Consider the following 20,599-nt stretch of genomic DNA (forward strand, 5'->3'; position numbering starts at 1 on the left):
TTTACCAGAAAAAATCTCATGACAGCCCTGGGCGTATTCTCTCCAGCTTGCATCCTCATTCTGCTCTATTCTGGCAAACCTGGGCCTACTCCAAAGGCAGGGGAAAAGGAGGGGCTCTTCCATGAATCAGGGAGCAACAGGGAGGTATTACTACCTGATCATCTCCATTGACCTCTTAGAATTAAAGCCATTCAGAGTTGTCCTTCTAAGCCTCCTACTTACATCTTGTCAAGGAAATGGCAAGGAGTTGTGATGAGTTTCATGGGGTCATGGTTCAGCTTTTATCCTCTGTGATTGACATGGATTATTAGCATGCATTGGAGAATGCAAAGCTAGCTTAGGTGTTTATCCTGGAGTCTCAAAGCAGGATTATTCCATATGCATTAGTAAGTCTTAGACACTCGCTTCATTTTTATTTACTTGACACTGTGCTGCTGACCCAACCACTGACAAGAATCGAGCTGCGTGTCTATGGCTCTTGTAGCTGACAGACAACATGCTGCGAACAAAGGCTGGAGACCTGTGGGGGTGTGTGCGATGAGCTGGGAGACTGGGACTGACGTATACGTACTGCTGCCTCTCAAACAGTAACTAATAAGAGCATGCTGTATAACACAGGGGACTGCTCAGCGCTCTGTAACGACCTGTGTGGGAAAAGAATCTAAACAAGAGTGGGTGTATGTGTGTGTATAGCTGATTCACCTTGCTGTAGAGCAGAGGCTAACAGAACATTGTAAATCAACATATGCCAATGAACGTTAATAATAATAAAATAAAACCAGACATCAGCAATGACAAGCCTTAGAGACGGAGGGAAGAGGGTAGTATCCAGAGTTGCTGCAATATATTATGTGGAGTGGAGTGTCTAATTTCAGCAATTAGGTACCTTTTAAAGAAACGGGAAAGTGTGACCCATACGCAAGATAAAAAATAGGCACCAGAAACTGCCTGTGAGAGGGAGAGATGTCAGACTTAACAAAGACTTCAGAGTAGTCATTGTGTAAGTAGTATATTCAAAGAACCATAGGAAACCAGGCTTAAAGAAGTGAAAGAGGATGTGATAATAATGTCTTACTATCTACAGGTCTACAGAATTTCAGTAGAAGTTATAGAAAAAAATCTAATGGAATTAGTGAAGTTTTAAGTAAAATACCTAGAAAACTCACTGGAGAGGATCAAGAGTGGATTTGAACTGGATAAAGAAAGAATTAGTGAACTTGAAAATAGGTCAAAAGAGATTTGAAATCCAAAGAATAGGACAAAAAAAAATGAAGAAAATGAACAGCACCTCAAGAGAAATCTGGAGGGGCTATAATATCAGACAATAGATTTAAAACAAACAAAAAAAATAACTAGAGATAAAGATGGACATTTTATAATGAAAGAAGGGTCCATCCATCAAGAAGACATAACAACTGCTATATATATATATATATATATATATATATCTCTGACAACAGAGTCCCAGAATATAGGGAGCAAAAATTGACAAAGGTCAAGTGAGAGCTAGACAATTTGACAGTAATCATTGGAAACTTTAATACTTCATTTTCAGCAATAGAGCAACTAGGCAGAAGATTAACCGGAAATAGAGTTGAACAATATAAACCAATGTATCCTAAGGGACGTCTATAGAGCACTGTGCTCAGCAGCAGCGGAATACGAATCATTCCCGTGTGCACACGGCTCATCCCCAGCACAGCCGACATGCGGACGTTGGGCCTCGACAGACGTGAAGAGGCTGAAAGTAGGTGGTGTTCTCCAACCGCAGTGACGCGAAATCATAAATCAATAACTGAAAGGCATTTCGGAAATCAGCAGATAGGTGGCATTAATATACTCCTTAATCAATGAATCAGAGAAGTCACAAGAAAAATTAGAAAATGTGAGATGAATAAAATTGAAGGCACAATATAAGACAGTTTATGGGATACAGCTAAAACAGTACTTTGAGGGAAATTGGCAGCTATCAACACCAATTCTATAAAAGAAGAATAATCTGAAGTCAGTAACTTAAACTTCCCACTGAAGACATTTAAGGGGAAAAGATGAGCAAAAGCTAAAGCAAGCAAGAGAAACAAATATAGAATGAAAATTAAATAGAGAATAGAAAACTGATAGAGAAAAATACACAGACTGAAAGCTGGTTCCTTGGAAAGATCAACAAAATTGATAAACTTGGCGAAACTGGCAAAAAAAGGAAAGAAGACTGAAATGGCTAAAATTAAGAATAAGAATAAGGGGACATTGTTACTGACGTAACATAAATCAGTAGATGCAGAAAGAAACCTTTGAGAAAAATAAAACACACTTTCTTTATAAAAACATTCAACAAATTAGGAATAGAAGGAGATTTCCCCAATCCAATGAAGGACCTCAGTGAAAAACTCGGCTAACATGATACTGATGAAAGATTAAATGATTTCCCCTAGAAAAGAGGAAGGAAAGAGAAAATGAAAGGAAAGGGAAGGAAAAAAGGAGAGAGAACAGGATGTCTGCCCTCACAGCTTTTATGGTACAGGAGTTTCTTTCCAGCAATATTAGCAGTGAGGCTAAGGAGTGCTGACAGAGGTGAGGGTTGGCGTGGGGAGAATGAATCCAGATTTTAAAAAAAGGAAATAAAACCATCTCTCTTCACAGGCAATATGATCCTGTGTTCTAAAGAAATCCACCCAAAACTGTTAGAATGAAAGAATTCAGTAAGTTAATAAGATATAGGACATACCAAAATCAACACTTTAGAGTGAGATGTATGGTTTATGAATATCTCAATAGAGTTGTTAGAAATAAATTATATTTACATACACTTGCAATGACCAACCCAAAAATGCGGTTAAGAAAACAAATTAAGTTCGTGTCAAAAAGAATAAAATATGTAGGAATAAATTGACAAAGAAGTGCAGAATTTAATCTCTGAAAACGACAACATACTGTTGAACAAAATAAAAGATCTACATCAACTGAAAGATGCACCCTATTCATGGGTAAGAAGTTTTACTGTTTTTAAAACGCCAATACTCTCCAATTAGAATCCACAGATTTAACTCAATCCTTATCATAATTCAAACTGGCTTATTGGCAGAAATGGAGAAGCTAAAATTCATATGGAAACTCAAGGGACCAAGAATAGCCAAAACAACCTAGAAAAAAAAGTTGAAAGACTCACATTTACTAATTTCAAAACTTAGTACAAAGCTACAGCAATCAAAACAGTGTGGAAACTGGCATAAGAACAGGCATATAGATCAATGAAATAGAACGGAGAGTTCAAAAATAAAGCTATGTAGTTATGGCCAGTTGATTTTTGATGAGTGTCAAGAGTATTTAATAGACAACAATCTCTTCAATACATGGTGCTGAGACAAGTGGATGTCCACATACAAAAGAGTGAAGTCGAATCTCTAGCTCACACTATATACCAAATAAACCAAAAACGAATCAGAGATCCAAATCTAAGAGCCAACACTTAAAAACTGTTAGAAGAAAACATGGAGGTAAATCTTCACGACCGACAAGCCTCAGAATGGGAGAAAATATTTGCCAGTGAAGCAACCAACAAGGGATTAATTTCCAAAATGTACGAACATCGCATGCAGCTCAGTATTTAAAAAGACACAAACCCTAACAACCCAGTCAGAAAATAGGTACAAGACCCAAATAGACATTTCTTCAAAGAAGACATACAGATGGCCAAAAAGCAACGAAAAGATGCTCAACATCACTAATCATTAGAGAAATGCAAGTTAGAAGTGCAATGAGATATCATCTCATACTAGTCAGAATGGCCATCGTCAAAAAATCTACAAACAACAAATGCTGGAGAGGACCTCCTTGGTGATACAGTGGATGAGAATCTGCCTGCCAATGCAGGACACATAGGTTTGATCCCTGGTCTGGGAAGGTTCCACATGCCCTGGGGCAGCTAAGCCCGAGCACCACAGCTACTGAGCCCATGGGCTGCAGCCACAGAAGCCAGGGTGCCTAGAATCCATGCTCCGCAGCAAGACAAGCCCGCCCACTGCAAAGAAGAGTAGTCCCTGCTTGCCACAACTAGGAAAAGCCTGCATGTGCCAAAAATACACTAAATAAATCATTTAAAAATTGCTGGAGAGGGTGTCTGGGGAGGCCTTACAAATAGCTGTGAAAAGAAGAGAAGTGAAAAGCAAAGGAGAAAGGGAAGATATACCCATCTGAATGCAGAGTTCCAAAGAATAGCAAGGAGAGAAAAGAAAGCCTTCCTCAGCGATCCATGCAAAGGGATAGAGGAAAACAACACAATGGGAAAGACTAGAGATCTCTTCAAGAAAATTAGAGATACCAAGGGAACATTTCATGCAAAGATGGGCTCGATAAAGGACAGAAATGGTAAGGACCTAACAGAAGCAGAAGATATTAAGAAGAGGTGGCAAGAATACACAGAAGAACTGTACAAAAAAGATCTTCACGACCCGGATAATCATGATGGTATGATCACTAGGCTAGAGCCAGACATCCTGGAATGTGAAGTCAAGTGGGCCTTAGAAAGCATCACTACAAACAAAGCTAGAGGAGGTGATGGAATTCCAGTGGAGCTATTTCAAATCCTGAAAGATGATGCTGTGAAAGTGCTGCACTCAATATGGCAGCAAATTTGGAAAACTCAGCAGTGGCCACAGGACTGGAAAAGACCTGTTTTCATTCCTGTTCCAAAGAAAGGCAATGACAAAGAATGCTCAAACTACCACACGATTGCACTCATCTCAGTTCAGTTCAGTCTCTCAGTCGTGTCCGACTCTTTGCGACCCCATGAATCACAGCACGCCAGGCCTCCCTGTCCATCACCAACTCCCGGAGTTCACTCAGACTCACATCCATCGAATCGGTGATGCCATCCAGCCACCTCATCCTCTGTCGTCCCCTTCTCCTCCTGCCCCCAATCCCTCCCACCATCAGAGTCTTTTCCAATGAGTCAACTCTTCGAATGAGGTGGCCAAAGTACTGGAGCTTCAGCTTTAGCATCATTCCTTCCAAAGAAATCCCAGGGTTGGATCTCCTTCAGAATGGACTGGTTGGATCTCCTTGCAGTCCAAGGGACTCTCAAGAGTCTTCTCCAACACCACAGTTCAAAAGCATCAATTCTTTGGCACTCAGCTTTCTTCACAGTCCAACTCTCACATCCATACATGACTACTGGAAAAACCATAGCCTTGACTAGATGGACCTTTGTTGGCAAAGTAATGTCTCTGCTTTTGAATATGCTATCTAGTTTGGTCATAACTTTCCTTCCAAGGAGTAAGCGTCTTTTAATTTCATGGCTGCAGTCACCATCTGCAGTGATTTTGGAGCCCCCAAAACATAAAGTCTGACACTGTTTCCACTGTTTCCCCATCTATTTCCCATGAAGTGATGGGACCAGATGCCATGATCTTAGTTTTCTGAATGTTGAGCTTTAAGCCAACTTTTTCACTCTCCTCTTTCACTTTCATCAAGAGGCTCTTTAGTTCCTCTTCACTTTCTGCCATAAGGGTGGTGTCATCTGCATATCTGAGGTTATTGATATTTCTCCCAGCAATCTTGATTCCAGCTTGTGTTTCTTCCAGCCCAGCGTTGCTCATGATGTACTCTGCATAGAAGTTAAATAAGCAGGGTGACAATATACAGCCTTGACGTACTCCTCTCCCTATCTGGAACCAGTCTGCTGTTCCATGTCCAGTTCTAACTGTTGCTTCTTGACCTGCATACAGATTTCTCAAGAGGCAGGTCAGGTGGTCTGGTATTCCCATCTCTTTCAGAATTTTCCATAGTTTATTGTGACCCACAATAAAGGCTTTGGCATAGTCGATAAAGCAGAAGTAGATGTTTTTCTGGAACTCTCTTGCTTTTTCCATGATTCACGGATGTTGGCAATTTGATTTCTGGTTCCTCTGCCTTTTCTAAAACCAGCTTGAACATCTGGAAGTTCACAGTTCCCGTATTGCTGAAGCCTGGCTTGAGAAGTGGAAGCAGTGTCAGACTTAACTTTTTTGAGCTCCAAAATCACTGCAGATGGTGACTGCAGCCATGAAATTAAAAGACGCTTACTCCTTGGAAGGAAAGTTATGACCAACCTAGATAGCATATTCAAAAGCAGAGACATTACTTTGCTGACTAAGGTCTGTCTGGTCAAGGCTATGGTTTTTCCTGTGGTCATGTATGAATGTGAGAGTTGGACTGTGAAGAAAGCTGAGCACCGAAGAATTGATGCTTTTGAACTGTGGTGTTGGAGAAGACTCTTGAGAGTCCCTTGGACTGCAAGGAGATCCAACCAGTCCATTCTGAAGGAGATCCAACCCTGGGATTTCTTTGGAAGGAATGATGCTAAAGCTGAAGCTCCAGTACTTTGGCCACCTCATGCGAAGAGTTGACTCGATGGAAAAGACTCTGATGGTGGGAGGGATTGAGGGCAGGAGGAGAAGGGGACGACAGAGGATGAGATGGCTGGATGGCATCACTGATTCGATGGACGTGAGTCTGAGTGAACTCCGGGAGTTGGTGATGGACAGGGAGGCCTGGCGTGCTGTGATTCATGGGGTCGCAAAGAGTCGGACACGACTGAGCGACTGAACTGACTGAACTAACTGGAGAGGGCGTGGAGAAAAGGGAACCCTGTTACGCTGTTGGTGGGAGTGAATATTGGTCCAGCCACTACAGAGAGCAATATGGAGGTTCTTCAAAATCTGAAACTGTAACTACCACATGACCTAGCAATCCCACTCCTGGGCATATATTCAGATAAAACCACAATTTGAACCATGTCCCCCCAATTTTTCATTGCCGCCCTGATTATAATGACCAGGACATGAAAGCAGCCTGGATGCCCATCAGCAGAGGATGCATAAGGGAGATGTGGTACACACACACACACACACCGTGACACACTGCACAGCCGTGAGAAGAACAGAATCATGCCGTTTGCAGGGACATGGATGGGCCTAGAGACCGTCTTACTGAGTAGAGTAGGTCAGACAGAGAAAGACAAATACCATGATATCAATTACATGTGGAATCTTAAAAACAAACAAAAGAAAGGGTACAAATGAACTTATTTACTAAACAAAGGTAGAGTCATAGATGCAGAAAGCAAAATTGCAGTTACCAGGGGATAAACGAGGCAGGGCTATAACTGGGCGACTGGGATTGACATACGCACACCGCCACTGGGCGTCCCTGGCGGCTCAGAGGGTAAAGCGTCCGCCTCCAATGCAGGAGACCCGGGTTTGATCCCTGGGTCAGGAAGATCCCCTGGAGAAGGAAATGGCAACCCACTCCAGTATTCTTGCCTGGAGAATCTCATGGACAGAGGAGCCTGGTAGGCTACAGTCCACGGGGTTGCAAAGAGTCGGACACGACTGAGTGACTTCACTTCACTTCACTTCACATATGAAATAGATAATTAATGAGAAACTGCTGTATAGCACAGAGAATGCCAGGCAATACTCTGCAATGGCGTATATGGGAAAGGAATCTTAAAACAGAGTGAATATGTATATGTGTGTACATACATAAGTGATTCACTTTATTGCACAGCAGAAGCTAGCACAACGTTGTAAATCACCTCTATTCCAAAAATAAAAAAAAAATCTTCGTGACCTTGGATTTGGCAATAGATTCTTAGATATGACCCGTAGCATGAGAAACAAGCAAACAAAAAATAAATTCTTAGCTCAGGTTGCCGCAAGAAAATGCCATGGACTGGGGAGCTTCAACAAGAGAAATTCGTTCCGCACCGCTCCAGAGGCTGAAGTCTGGGATCAGACTGCTAGCACAGGCAAGTTCTGGGGAAAGTTTTCTTACTGGCTTGCAGATAGCTGCCTTCTCACCACATCCTCCAAAGAAAGAAAAAGCGAGAAAGGAAGGAGGAAACGGGGCAAGAACAAGCTCTCTGGCATTTCTTCTTACGAGCACATCAATCTCACCATGCGGGCCCTTCCCTCACGACCTCATCTAGATACAGTTATCTCCTAAAGGCCCCATCACCTAATACTATCATGTTAGGGATCAGGGCTTCAACATCTGAATTTTTCTGGGAGGATCTGGGGGTGACAAAAAAAAAATCAGCCGATATCAATAGGTAAATTAGACTTCATCAAAGTTAAAAAGTTTTGTGCATCAAAGGATACTTTCAAAAGAATGAAAAGACATTTTATTGGATGAAAGAAATATTTGCAAATTGTATTATCTGCTAAACGACTTTGCATCTAGAATATATAAAGAACACATAAACTCTATAATGAAAATAACCCATCAATCTGAATACATAGTTACTCCAGAAAAGATAGACAAATAGTCAATAAGCACATAAAGAGATTTTTTGACATTTTTGGTCATCAAGAAAATGAAAATCAAAACCACAGCAAGACATATCACTTCATATTCATGAGGATGTTTTTAATGATAAAAGATGGATATGAACAAGTATTAGTAAGAATGGGAGGAAACTGGAGTCCTCAGACACTGCTGGTGGGAATGTAAAATGATGTAGACACTTTGGAAAACATTCTGGTAGCTCCTCAACAGATTAAACATAGGGCTTCTGTATGACCCAGCAATTCTATTCCTAGAGAATTAAAAATATGTGTTCATACTTGTACGTGAACTTGTACATGAATGTTCCTAGCAGCAGTATTCATTATAGTTAAAAGGTGAAAACCATCCAAATGTCTATTAACTGGTGGATGGACACATTAAATGGTGTAGATGCAATGGAACATTATTCAGCCACGAAAAGGACTGTCCATTCTCCACTGCCCCTACTCCAGAGAGGGGGAGGAAATGGGATGAATAACTCATCACGCCTGCATGATGAAGTCTCCAGAAAAGTTTCAGTAATAGGGTTAGGGTCTGGGGACCTTCTGGGTCGGTAAACACATCTACACGTTGGGAGGATGGTGCACCCCAGGTCTCCAGGGACAGAAGATCCTGTGCTTAGGAGCCTGCTGGACCTTGCCTTCTGTGTCTCTCCCTTTGGGTCTTCATCTGCGTGCTTTATCACACCTTTTAAAAATACTTGTTTATTTGGCTGCACCAGCTTGTGGCCCAGGATCCTTGTTGCTTTGTGTGGGGTCTTTCGGGTGGCAAATGGACTCTAGCTGCTGTGTGCAGGCTCAGTTAATTGCAGCTCATGGGCTAAGTTACTCCTCGGCATATGGGATCTTAGTTTCCTGACCAGGAATCAAACCCGTGCCTCCTGAACTGCAAGGCGGATTCGCAACCATTGGACCGCCAGGGAAGTCCCCTTCATACCTTTTATTTTATGATAAACTGATAAATGGAAGTCAGTGTTTCCTTGAGTTCTATGAGCTGTTATAGCAAATAACTGAATCCAAGGGTGAGGTGAGGGTGGTCATGGAAACCTCCACTTTGCAACCGAGTCAGACTGAAGTTGTGGATAACCTGGGGACTACAGCTTGGTTTGGGATCTGAAGTGGGGAGCAGTCTTGTGGGACTGAGCCCTTACCTGGGGGGTCTGGGCTAACTTTGGTTGGTGAATTGTGGGACATCTAGCTGGCATCGCAGAGAATCGCTTGGTGTGCGGGGGAAACCCCAAACATCTGGTATCAGAAGTCTTGTGAGTGTAATCGTAAAGGGGAGACAAAGGAAGGGGAGAGGTGTGGATTTGTTGTGCTTAGATGAATTGTAGGATAAGGGAATTATGCTTTGATAAAGCCATTACAGGGCTTGCCGGGTGGCTCAGATGGTGAAGAATGTCCTGCAAGGCAGGAGACCCGGGTTCGATCCCTGGCTTGGGAAGATTCCCTGGAGAAGTGAATGTCAACCCACTCCAGTATTCTGGCCTGGAGAATCCCATGGACGGAGACAGCTGGTGGGCTGCAGTCCATGAGGTCAAGAAGAGGCAGACAGGACAGAATGACTAACAGTTTCACACCTTCAAAACCGTTATAGGCAGAATTGTTTTCATTGTTTCCACCCAGACATGTGAAGACAGGTAAGGGTGGACAAAAAATGAAAGAATCACAATCCAGGCAGTCATTAGCTTTTATACAGCTGGCCCTTTCATGGGTAGCCTTACCTCTAAACTCTCTTATACCAAATTTGACTTTTCTGTTTCTGTAGACAAACAACCATTTTATGCTCCCCCAGAGTCCTGCTGTCTGTCAGCCGATAGTGTCCTCCGAGTAACGCTCCCATCTAAATATGGCAAAGTTTGTGTAACTACTCGAACATTTTATTGCATATTTACCCTTATTTATAAAAGTATAGTGGAAAATGGAAAAATAAAATGCTGATGTTAATGATTTTACAACTAAGGCAAAAAAAGATACCATTGGATATGCCAAAAAAAGTAAATTTGATGCTTATTGAATTTAAGTAAGTTTGACAACTGTGTTCAATTATAAAGGAGAACAACAAAATTTAAACCACATGTACAAAATGCTATACATATATTTCCAAAGTTTGTGGCTAAAAGATAAGGTGTAGTGGTGGAGAAAATGTGTGAATGTTACAGTAGAATCTTATTTTGATACACTGATTTAAAAAAAAATAATTAAACAAACAAAAAAACAAACTCAATGATCCTTCCCTCTTCAAACGAGACCTCTTGGCAGCCACATCTTGGGGTAAGGTTAGTGCAGCATAGTGCAAATACCAAAAAAGTCAATCCCTGGCCTTTGAGGTTTAAAATATGTTTTGGAAACTCAGGGCAGAGATAAAACTTTTGTGATAAAAAGCTTTTGAACTTCAAAAGCTAGAGTCTTCAATGACCCAGGGCATATACTTGTGCCTTAACCACAGGCATACAAGAATAGGTGCTCAGTCAGAACTAGGTTTTTCCAGAGCTTTTCTTTCTCTCCAGATAAAAATTCCTTAGGCTTGCAAGTTAGGAAAGAGCTGTAGTGAGCTTGGGGGTTGGGCCGCTGAATCCAGAAGGAATCCTGTGGTCCAGTCTCTGGAGCTGCCATCTGGAAGGAAGGCAACCATTACTTCAAGGAGCAATGGAAAGAAGTGGGTGTATGGCAGGGCTGGACAGAGACCCCACGTGGCATGGGAGAGGGTGAGTGTGGCCAACCCCTCTGAGAGTGTACCAGGAGAGGCTGAGTGACCAGAGTGGCATTCGGATATGGAGTCAGGACCCTGACGTCACGGTCTGGCAACTGGAAAGCAGGTGGAAAGAGGAAGTCAGGGGAAAGGCCAGCACGGAGACCAAAGGACCAGGCCCTGATTCTATCTATCCCACCCCGACTCCTTGGTGCTCTCAGCTCTGGGAAAGGAAGGAGTGTGTGTATGGGTGGGGGTCAGGGAAGGAGCGGAGGGTACTTCTAAACGGACTATGATTGCCCAGAATTGCCCAAGAGAACGCTTTTGCTATCTGGCAGAGTGTGTGTGTGTGTCTGTCGCTCAGTCGTGTCCGATTCCTAGAGACCTGTGGACTGTAGCCCTCCAGGCTCCTCTGTCCATGGGGACTCTCCAAGAATATCAGAGTGGGTTGCCATCTCCTGTTTCAGAAAGGGCTTCCCTGGTGGCTCAGATGATAAAGAGTCCGCCTGCCCTGCAGACCCAGGTTCGATCCCCAGGTTGGAAAGATCCCCTGGAGAGGAGTATGGCTACTCACGCCAGTACTGTTGCCTGGAAAATCCCATGGACAGAGGAGCCTGGCCGGCTGCAGTCCGTCATGGGATCACAAAGTGTTGGACAGGTCTGAGACACCAACACTTTCACTCCAGGAAGAGGAACTCAAAAGACCTTGCCAAGAAAAAATAAAGTCAAACTCTTCACACAGGTGAATTTGGAGCAGTTTGGATAAACACCTATTCCTCTGAAGCTGAGTATCAGCATCAGCTAACCCTCAACAGAGGGAAGTTCACAGCCCACTAAACTGCAGACTGATTTAGCTGGTTGCAGTCTCCTTTTTGAAGGGAGAAAGACAATCAGTGTTACATTTTCTCTTTACAAATTTTAAAAGAGCGTTGGAAAGTCATTTTCACAGTTCCACAGTTTCCTTCTCTATCATTTGCCTAATTACTGTCAGCAGATCTTTATATCCAACATTAAAATTAGATTTTCTCCTTTCAAATACCATTTCAAATAAACAAAATGAATCAGGACTTATGAATTGCAAAGTTCCAGGAGAAAATTAAAGTTGAGAGAATTCCCTGGTGGTCCAGCGGTTATAACCTCGTGATTTCACTGTGGAAGCCTGGGTTCCATCCCTGGTCAGGGAACTAAGATCCTGCAAGGCATGAGAAAAAAAAGAAAGAAAGAAAATTTGTTTATCAATATTCTTGCCTGGAAAATTCCATGGACAGAGGAGCCTGGCAGGCTACAACCCATGGGGCTGCAAAGACCCTGACACGTTTGAGAGTATGCACATGTGTTATCAGTATTTAAAGTAGGATCTCTTGTTAATAAGTTAAATACTTAGATATACAGTGTATGCTGCTGCTTCTGCTAAGTCGCTTCAGTCGTGTCTGACTCTGTGCGACCCCATAGATGGCAGCCCACCAGGCTCCACCGTCCCTGGGATTCTCCAGGCAAGAGCACTGGAGTGGGTTGCCATTTCTTTCTCCAATGCATGAAAGTGAAAAGGAAAAGTGAAGTCGCTCAATTGTGTTCAACTCTTGGACTGTAGCCTACCAGACTCCTCTGTCCATGGGATTTTCCAGGCAAGAGTACTGGAGTGGGTTGCCATTGCCTTCTCCGTATACAGTGTATAACCTTCAGATATAAATTAAGTGTTTATACCATATTTGAGACTTCATAATATTTTTTCGCTCTCTGAATTGTATCACTTCTCTCCCTCCTTTCCTTCCAAGCGGATAAAACATAAACGTACAACATTCAAATTTCAGCCATTTCAATTTTGGGTACATTTTTCAGAAAAAAAAGAAAGTTTCCAGAGGCAGGGATTATCTGAGTAGGAAAATACTTTCCTAGCCCACCCCTGAATATCTAGGTAAGAATGATCAATCGCCAAAGCTTCCACTAGTCTTCAACTTTCCTTGTGGCCTTTGGCCCATGCAGTTGCAGGAAGAAGTGGAAATGATCAATTTCTGGGGGTCCATACATTTACTGTCTTGGGGCAAAGGCAGGGAAGAATGGAAATAGCACTGGATTTTGAGTCTAAATATCTGAGTTTGTTTTCAGTTTTTTGTCATCTTCCTTCTTTTTATATATGTCTTTGTTTTTATATTTATTCTGAGAAATATTTAAAAACTATTCAAACTGTATATTGAAAAAATGTTCTTAATTGCAAAATACACAAGTGAAAGTGTATGAAAGCTGCAGCGTTTGAAGAACGCTGCTAAAGTAAACGCCCGTGTATGCACTGTCTGGGTTTCCCAGGTGGCACAGTGGGAAGGAATCCGCCTGCCAATGCAGGAGACACAAGAAACGCAGGTTTGTACCCTGGGTTGAGAAGATTCCTCGAAGGAGGGCACAGCAACCCACTCCAGTATTCTTGCCTAGAAAATTCCAAGGACAGAAGAGCCTGGTTGGCTGCAGTCCATGGGGTCACAAAGAGCCGAACGTGACTGAGCTCGCAAGCGCATGCACTATCTACCTTAAAAATAGAACTTTGCAGGTGTCTTTAATGTGGTTAAGAGTCGCCTGAGGACCATGTTAAAATGCAGATGCAGAATCAATGGGTTTGGGGAAGAGCCGGAGGTTCTATGTTTGTCCCCAGCTCCCGGGTGAGGGAGATGGTGGTGGTCCACAGTTATATCTCCCGTAGCAGGACCTAAGGGTGCGCCTGCGAGCCTATTCTTCATTCTGTGGCTGGGACCAGCCGATTCTGACTCCACGTCAGAACTGTTTCTTCGGCTTGCTCTTCTGCTTTTGTTATTACCATCATACACCATGGCCTGCCTCGGGGAACCCTGCCCCTTTCCCAGACTGCGACACTGAAGTGCCTTTGTTCAGGCCCCTGTGCACCTGTGCAGGGCAGAAAGGAGGACAGGAAGACATCCGTGCTGGAGGCGTGCCATTCTGGAAGATAGTTACAAGACTAAGATTAGCGGCCTTTTTATTTATTTCCTCACGTACCCTCTCCATCTCCCTTCTATAAAAGACCCTGGCATCCAGGCCCCCCGTAAGATGGTTATTTTGAGACAGTAATTTGTCATCCTCTCAGTCAGCCAAATAGGATTGAATAAAGTTGTATTCCTTGGCTCAACACCTGTTTCTTGGATTTATTGGCCTGTCCATGGGGTGAGCAGAGTGAACTTGGACTTGGTAACAATTTCACCTTCTTTTTCTCCCCGATAAGAGGCAAGCATTATCCCAAATTTTGTGTAATCACTCCTTGCTTTATTTTAAACAGCTTTACCATCTATTAATACATTTCTAAATATTATAATAGTTTAATTTTGCCCATTTAAAATTTAAAAAAATTCTAAAAACTTGCTTTCCACGTACAGTTGTTACCGAACATTGGCTAGGTTCCTCACACACGATGCACAGTTAGTCTATTTGACACCCAGGAGTTTGAGCCCCCGACCCCACCACCCCCACAGCAACCCTCGCTCCGCCCCCTGCTACTTTTTTGTTATATTCACTAGTCTGTATTTTTTTAGACTCCACATATAAATGATATCATACATTACTTGTATTTCTCTGTCTGACTTATATCACTTAGCATAATGTCCTCCAAGGCCATCTGTTTTGCTACAAGTGGCAAAACTTTCTTTTTTGTTATGGCCGAGTGTGATTCCATTGTGTGTGTGTGTATACGTACCACCTCATTTTTATCCATCGATAAATTTTTATATAAATAAGATGTATTTTTATATAATAAATTCTAATCTATTTTTATCTGTTGATGGGCATTTAGTTTGCTTCCATACCTTGGTAATTGTAAATAATGCTGCTATGAGCACTGGGGTGTATGCCCATCTTCAAATCAGCGTTTTTGTTTCTTTTGGAGAGATATATTTACGTATGATTGCTGGGTCATTATCTATGTTTAAACCCTACAGATGGAGTAACACTGTGTGTATTCTTCTGTTACTTTCTCATTTCATTCAGTCTTCTGTTTTGGAGACATTTATTTTGCTACACAACCTCTGCTTCTTTCATTTTTGCTGCCGTTTAGTTTTTGTTGTATGAATATGCGCTGTTTCATTCATCTGTTCCTACAGTTGCTTTCACGTTTTTTTTTTTTTGCCATGGGAAATAGTGTTGCTTTAAGCATTCCTGGTATATATTTCAAAATGCGAATCTGCAAGAATTTCTCTTGATTATATGCCTACTCACTGAATTGCTGAATCATAGTGTATGTACATGTTCAGCTTTTTAACTTGATGCCGAATTGTTCTCAACAGCAGTCAGCCCAGTTCACACAGCACCGCCAGTTTCCCATCTGCCGGGTCTCCCGCGTAAAGCTCTCAGGCGTTGACGCCGCCGCAGGTCCATGGAAAGCAGCGTGAGAGGCCCGTGCTTTCCCTCATCAAGTGTCTGTGATGGGCCAGGCGTTGCTGCAGACGCTGAGGACACAATGGTGAATGGGAGAGAGAGGACACCACTTTGCCACTCCTAAGACTGAAAGTATAAATACTTGTTCAACATTTGTTTAGTGAAGGTGGATAGCTGCTGATCGTCTCTAATTTTAACTTGTGCCATAGGGTTGTATCATGAGCACATTTATCTTTACTTTTTGTTTTCTGACTTTCATGCTTTCAAAATGCTTTCCTTTTTGTCGTTTCTTATTCTCTCTTGAAGAACGTAAGTGTTTGTGTATACACACTCATGGGTGATGCATTACAGGGTTCAGACTCGGATTAAGTTCCCTCTTAGTAAATACTACTGTGTCGTGCGATGGGTTTGGAATCCCAGGGAACTGTGACCTGCAACTTGAAGTGAAGTCGCTCAGTCGTGTCCGACTCTGTGCGACCCCATGGACTGCAGCCCACCAGGCTCCTCCATCCCTGGGATTCTCCAGGCAAGAACACTGGAGTGGGCTGCCATCTCCCTCTCCAATGCATGAAAGGGAAAAGTGAGTGAAGTCACTCAGTCGTGTCCAACTCTGTGCGACCCCGTGGACTGTAGCCCACCAGGCTCCTCCGTCCATGGGATTGTCCAGGCAAGAGTACTGGAGTGGATTGCCATTTCCTTCCCCAGGGGATCTTCCCAACCCAGGGATCGAACCTGGGTCTCCCGCATTGTACACATACGCTTTATCGTCTGAGCCACGGCAACTGTCAACTAGCAGGTCTCAGAATTCCTTCTGCTGCTTGTGGCGGCACCACAATCTTAGTGTGTAGTTCAAAAAACGACAGAGGTAGCTCAGCACAGGCATAGGATGTTCAAACATTTTCACCCTGGGAAACGGTTCACCTCAATTATGAGGAGCATGAGTTAACCTGGAGAAGGGCGCGGCAACCCACTTCAGTATTCTTGCCTGGAGAATCCCTGGGACAGAGAAGCCTGGCGCAAAGAGTCAGACACGACTGAAGTGACTTAGCACGCATGCACATGAGTTAACCAGAGGCTTATTTCAGATTTAATCTGGTGGTGTTCTAGAACATACAGAAGACAGTGTAATCAACTGCCCAAATGGCCGGCGACAGAGACAAAGCTATGTGTTTATGAAGCCTCACTTACTGTTTCTATGTCTGGACTAAGAAGACTGTATTTCCAGGCTCTCCTGCAGTTATGCTAAAGCCATAAGGGGGTGAGGTGATGTGAGCCAACCTCAGGCCAGATGGTTAAGAGCTCGCTCCGTGGCCTTCTTGATTATTTCCCCTGGCAGTCTTGGAGGGCTCTTCGAGTTTGAGATGATGGCATTGTCGGATGAAAGGGGTCCAGATATTGACGGAGGGATAAAGTCTGCCCTGGCGAGTCACCTGGTGTGTCTCAGCTTAGCATGGGTAAAAGCCTTTGTGGTGTTCACTGGCGGACATTGTGCGGTTGTCACCGCAGCATAAAGCTACCTAATGCATGTTCTGGATCTTAACCTAGGCAGGTCCCACCACCGTGTGGTGGCCTGATGACCTCATACATATTTTTACAGGTGAGTGAACTAGATTAATTTTTATCAAGTCTCTTTACCATAATGTTCTAGTCCTGACGTTAATTGCACGTGTACTAAAAACTTGGTTTATTAGTTAAAAGAATGTGACGCACAGGAAGAATTTTGTAAATATTTGCTTTCTGGAAGGAGACACAAAAAAGTAAAATATTTTCACGCTTAGTTTACTGGAAAGGATTTTTAAATTATCCATTTTTAGAATAAAATATCAAAATTGAATATGCTCATTAAAAAGTTTTGTAAAATTTTTGAGAAAAATAGAAAAGCCTCTTCTCACAGAGCCACTGCTCTTGTAAGACCATCGTTTACATCAGTGTGTTCCTCCCGGGTTTTCCCTACTCCTTTGTATCACATTGTTGCAATCACAGTATTCTGACCTTCTGTTTTCCGTGTTATTATGTCGTCTCCATCAACATAACATTTAGGGGTTTAGTTTTTCCTTCTTCGAATATTTACATTTCTCCCAAGTTTTTGTTTTCGAACATGATGCTGTGATAAGCCTCTTTGTATAGTAAGATTGTCTATATTTAGAATCACATCCTTAAGACAGATCTGAAGAAGGTCTTTTGATGATCCAAAAATCTGAGTGAGGCCAGCACAGTCCGGGTTCAGACTCTGTCTCGGATTTCCTTGGTGGTCCAGTGGACAGGAGTCGGCCTGCTAATGGAGAGGACACAGCTTCGATTCCTGGTGTGGGAGGACTTCACAAGCCACGAAACAGCTGGGCCGGTGTGCCAAACTACCGCACCCGCTCTAGAGCCTGCGAGCTGCGGCTCCTGAAGCGCCTGCTCCGCAACGAGGGAAGCCGCCACGGTGAGCAGCCTCTGCACTGCAGCGAAGAGCAGCCCCGCGCTCTGCAACCAGAGAGAGCCCTGCGCACAGCGACTAAGACCCAGGAAGACAGACAAACAAAAAGTTGCCAAGAGGGAAGCATTAAAAAAATGTTGCCTTAGTTTAAGAGCGTGCCTTCCAGTCCAGTGCCAACCTTGAAGTACGTCAAGTTCACGTTCTTCATTTGTGTGATTCTCCAAAACACATATGCTCACCATATAGCATGTATATTTATTGGTTTATTTTAAATACTTATTTTTATTTATTTGACTGTGCTAGGTCTTAGAGGATGAGGTGGTTGGATGGCACCACTGATTCCATGGACATGAGTTTGCGCAAACTCAGACAGATGGTGAAGGACAGGGAAGCCTGGCCTGCTGCAGTCCATGGGGTTGCAGAGTCAGACATGACTGAGCGACTGAACAATAAAGTCTTAGTTGGCGTGTGCGATCTGGTTCCCTGACCAGGGATCAAACCCGGGCCTCCTGCATTGAGAGCACAGACTCTTAGCCACCGGACTATCAGAGAAGCCCCTACGTGCATATTCAAAGACATCCAGGCTAAATATAATTCTTTATAATTCTAAATATAATACTTACTCTGTCATGAATTGCTTTAGGTTATTAACTTATGTTTACGGAGTGAAATCTCCTTCAGTTGTAAAATGAGATCATCCTTAGGATGGCTGCTCCACTGTGCAATGGCAGACTGAATATCATAATGGGTGCAAAGTTGCTTTAGCAACACTCTGTATAAAGTATGGTATTTGCTGTTTCTTTCTTACTTCCTCCCCCTCCTTCCAAACCAGGCTGCTCCTGGCTAGGACGGTTCACAGTCTGATTTGGAAGACGCTATGCCTTCCTCTTGCCAACCAACAACCTCGCAGGGTTTAGCAGGAGCTTCCTCTGCAGGGCCTCCTTCACCTCCTTGTTGCGGAGGCTCTAGATGACGGGGCTGAGCGTGGGGGTTATGATGGTGCAGCAGACAGACACCACCTGGCCACTGGTGTCATCGGTGGATCCACGAGGCTGGACGTAGGTGAAATCACGGTGCTGTAGGAGATGGCAGTGGCCAGGAAGGGGGAGGCACACGTGGAGAGGGCCTTCTCCTTCCCAGCTGCCGAGCGCATCCTCCCAGGGGCCACCAAGCCCAGGCCGTGGGAGGTGAGGATGAGGGCAGCAGGTAGATAGGTAGCCAGGGCAGAGAAGGTATAGAGGGTCATACCTGCCGTGGCTGTGTTGGCACAGGCCTGACGGAGAAGGGGTTGGATGTCACAGAAGTAGTACAGTACCTGGTTGGGCCCACAGAAAGGCAGGGCAAAGACATTCCCAGTCTCAATAGCGGAATTAGCGCCACCGAAAGCGAGGAAGCAGCCACCAGCTGGAGACAGGGGCCCTGGTCATGATGGAGCCCAGTGGAGAGGTCAGCAGATGGCCGTGCAGCAGTCGCAGGCCATGGAAGCCAGCAGGAAGCTCTCAGCCGCGGTGGGCATCACAGAGAAGGTCATCTGGACCACGCAGCCCTTGAAGGAGACGGACCTGCCCGAGGCCAGAAAGTCGCCCGGCAGCCGGGGTGTGACCACAGAGGAGTAGCAGGTATCAAGGAAAGAGAGGACGCTGAGAAAGAGGTACATGGGCCTGTGGAGGCGGGAGTCCGTGAGGATGAGCGCCATCATCCCCAGGTTGCCCACCACGGTCATGACATAGATGAGCAGGAAGCCTCCAAGGAGATGCTTCTGGAGGTCTGGATCATTGGAGAATCCCAGCAGGGTGAACTGGGTGACGGGGGTGTAGTTTCCAGCAGCAAGGGCTAGTTCTCCAGGCGTCATCTGCAGAGGTGGCAACCGACCATCACTCAGACACTCACTACTTCCATAAGTTTGAACAGCTCACTTAACCATTCTGAGACTCAGTTTCCCTAACTGTAGAACAGGTGATTTATTCTAACCTATTTCACACGGTTTTTTTTTTTAATAAGGATTCAGTTGGATCGTGCATGTAAATTATATAGCAGAACTAAATTTGTGTTGATAAGAATAATATTGCTGTTCCTCCTTCCTCCCCTCAATGTAATTACTAGCTCTACAAATAATTAATCTTTATTTTCTGTTTGGTTTCATGAGGGGAATTATAACTACCTTTGAGGGGAAAAGGCAAGTCTTCTGTCCCTAGACTACTTAAGTAATACACTCACTTTACATTTGGTAGTCTTTCTTTTTTTTTTTTAAACAGGTATTTTTGCTGAGTGTGTCTGCCTGTGCAAAGTATGATGCGGAGGAACGCCAAGCGCGCGTAAGTCCTCTTCTACAAGATGCGTGGGGGTGTCACGCTCTAGTGGGCAGGACACGCGCTGTGAAGGCAGACAGACCTGAGCCTTCATCTCAGCTCGCCTCTCGCGGGCTGCGTCTCCTTGGATAAGCTGTGTCTTTGAGTCTTGTTTTTCTTACCTGTGAAATAGAGATCATATGCCTACTCAGGACTCCTCTGCGGCCTAGATGAACCGAATGAACGGAAAAGCTCTGAATGTCTGGAGCGCAGCAAATGATCGGGAAAGGCGAGGTCCCGTCCCCGCTCTCCCGGGCCTGCAGCTACGCATGCAGGTCGCAGGGCGCAGCGCGGAAAGGCGGTCCCGGCGCGGAGAGTCCGGTCACGTGCCCAGCCCGCCGCTCCCGGCCCTGCTGCCGGCCCTGCGCTCCGCTTCTTCCCCAGGCGCCCTCGGCCTTCTCCATGCTCGCTCCTCCCTTTCTACTTTCTTGGCTGAAGGACT

At 44.1% G+C, this 20,599-nt stretch overlaps 1 pseudogene; it reads right to left on the minus strand.

Moving 5' to 3' along the window:
• Positions 1-17,150: 17,150 nt before the first annotated feature.
• Positions 17,151-20,599, minus strand: LOC101123235 (olfactory receptor 5AP2-like; annotated as a pseudogene).

The sequence above is a fragment of the Ovis aries genome, chromosome 15, assembly GCF_016772045.2.
Source record: "Ovis aries strain OAR_USU_Benz2616 breed Rambouillet chromosome 15, ARS-UI_Ramb_v3.0, whole genome shotgun sequence".
NCBI lineage: Eukaryota > Metazoa > Chordata > Mammalia > Artiodactyla > Bovidae > Ovis > Ovis aries.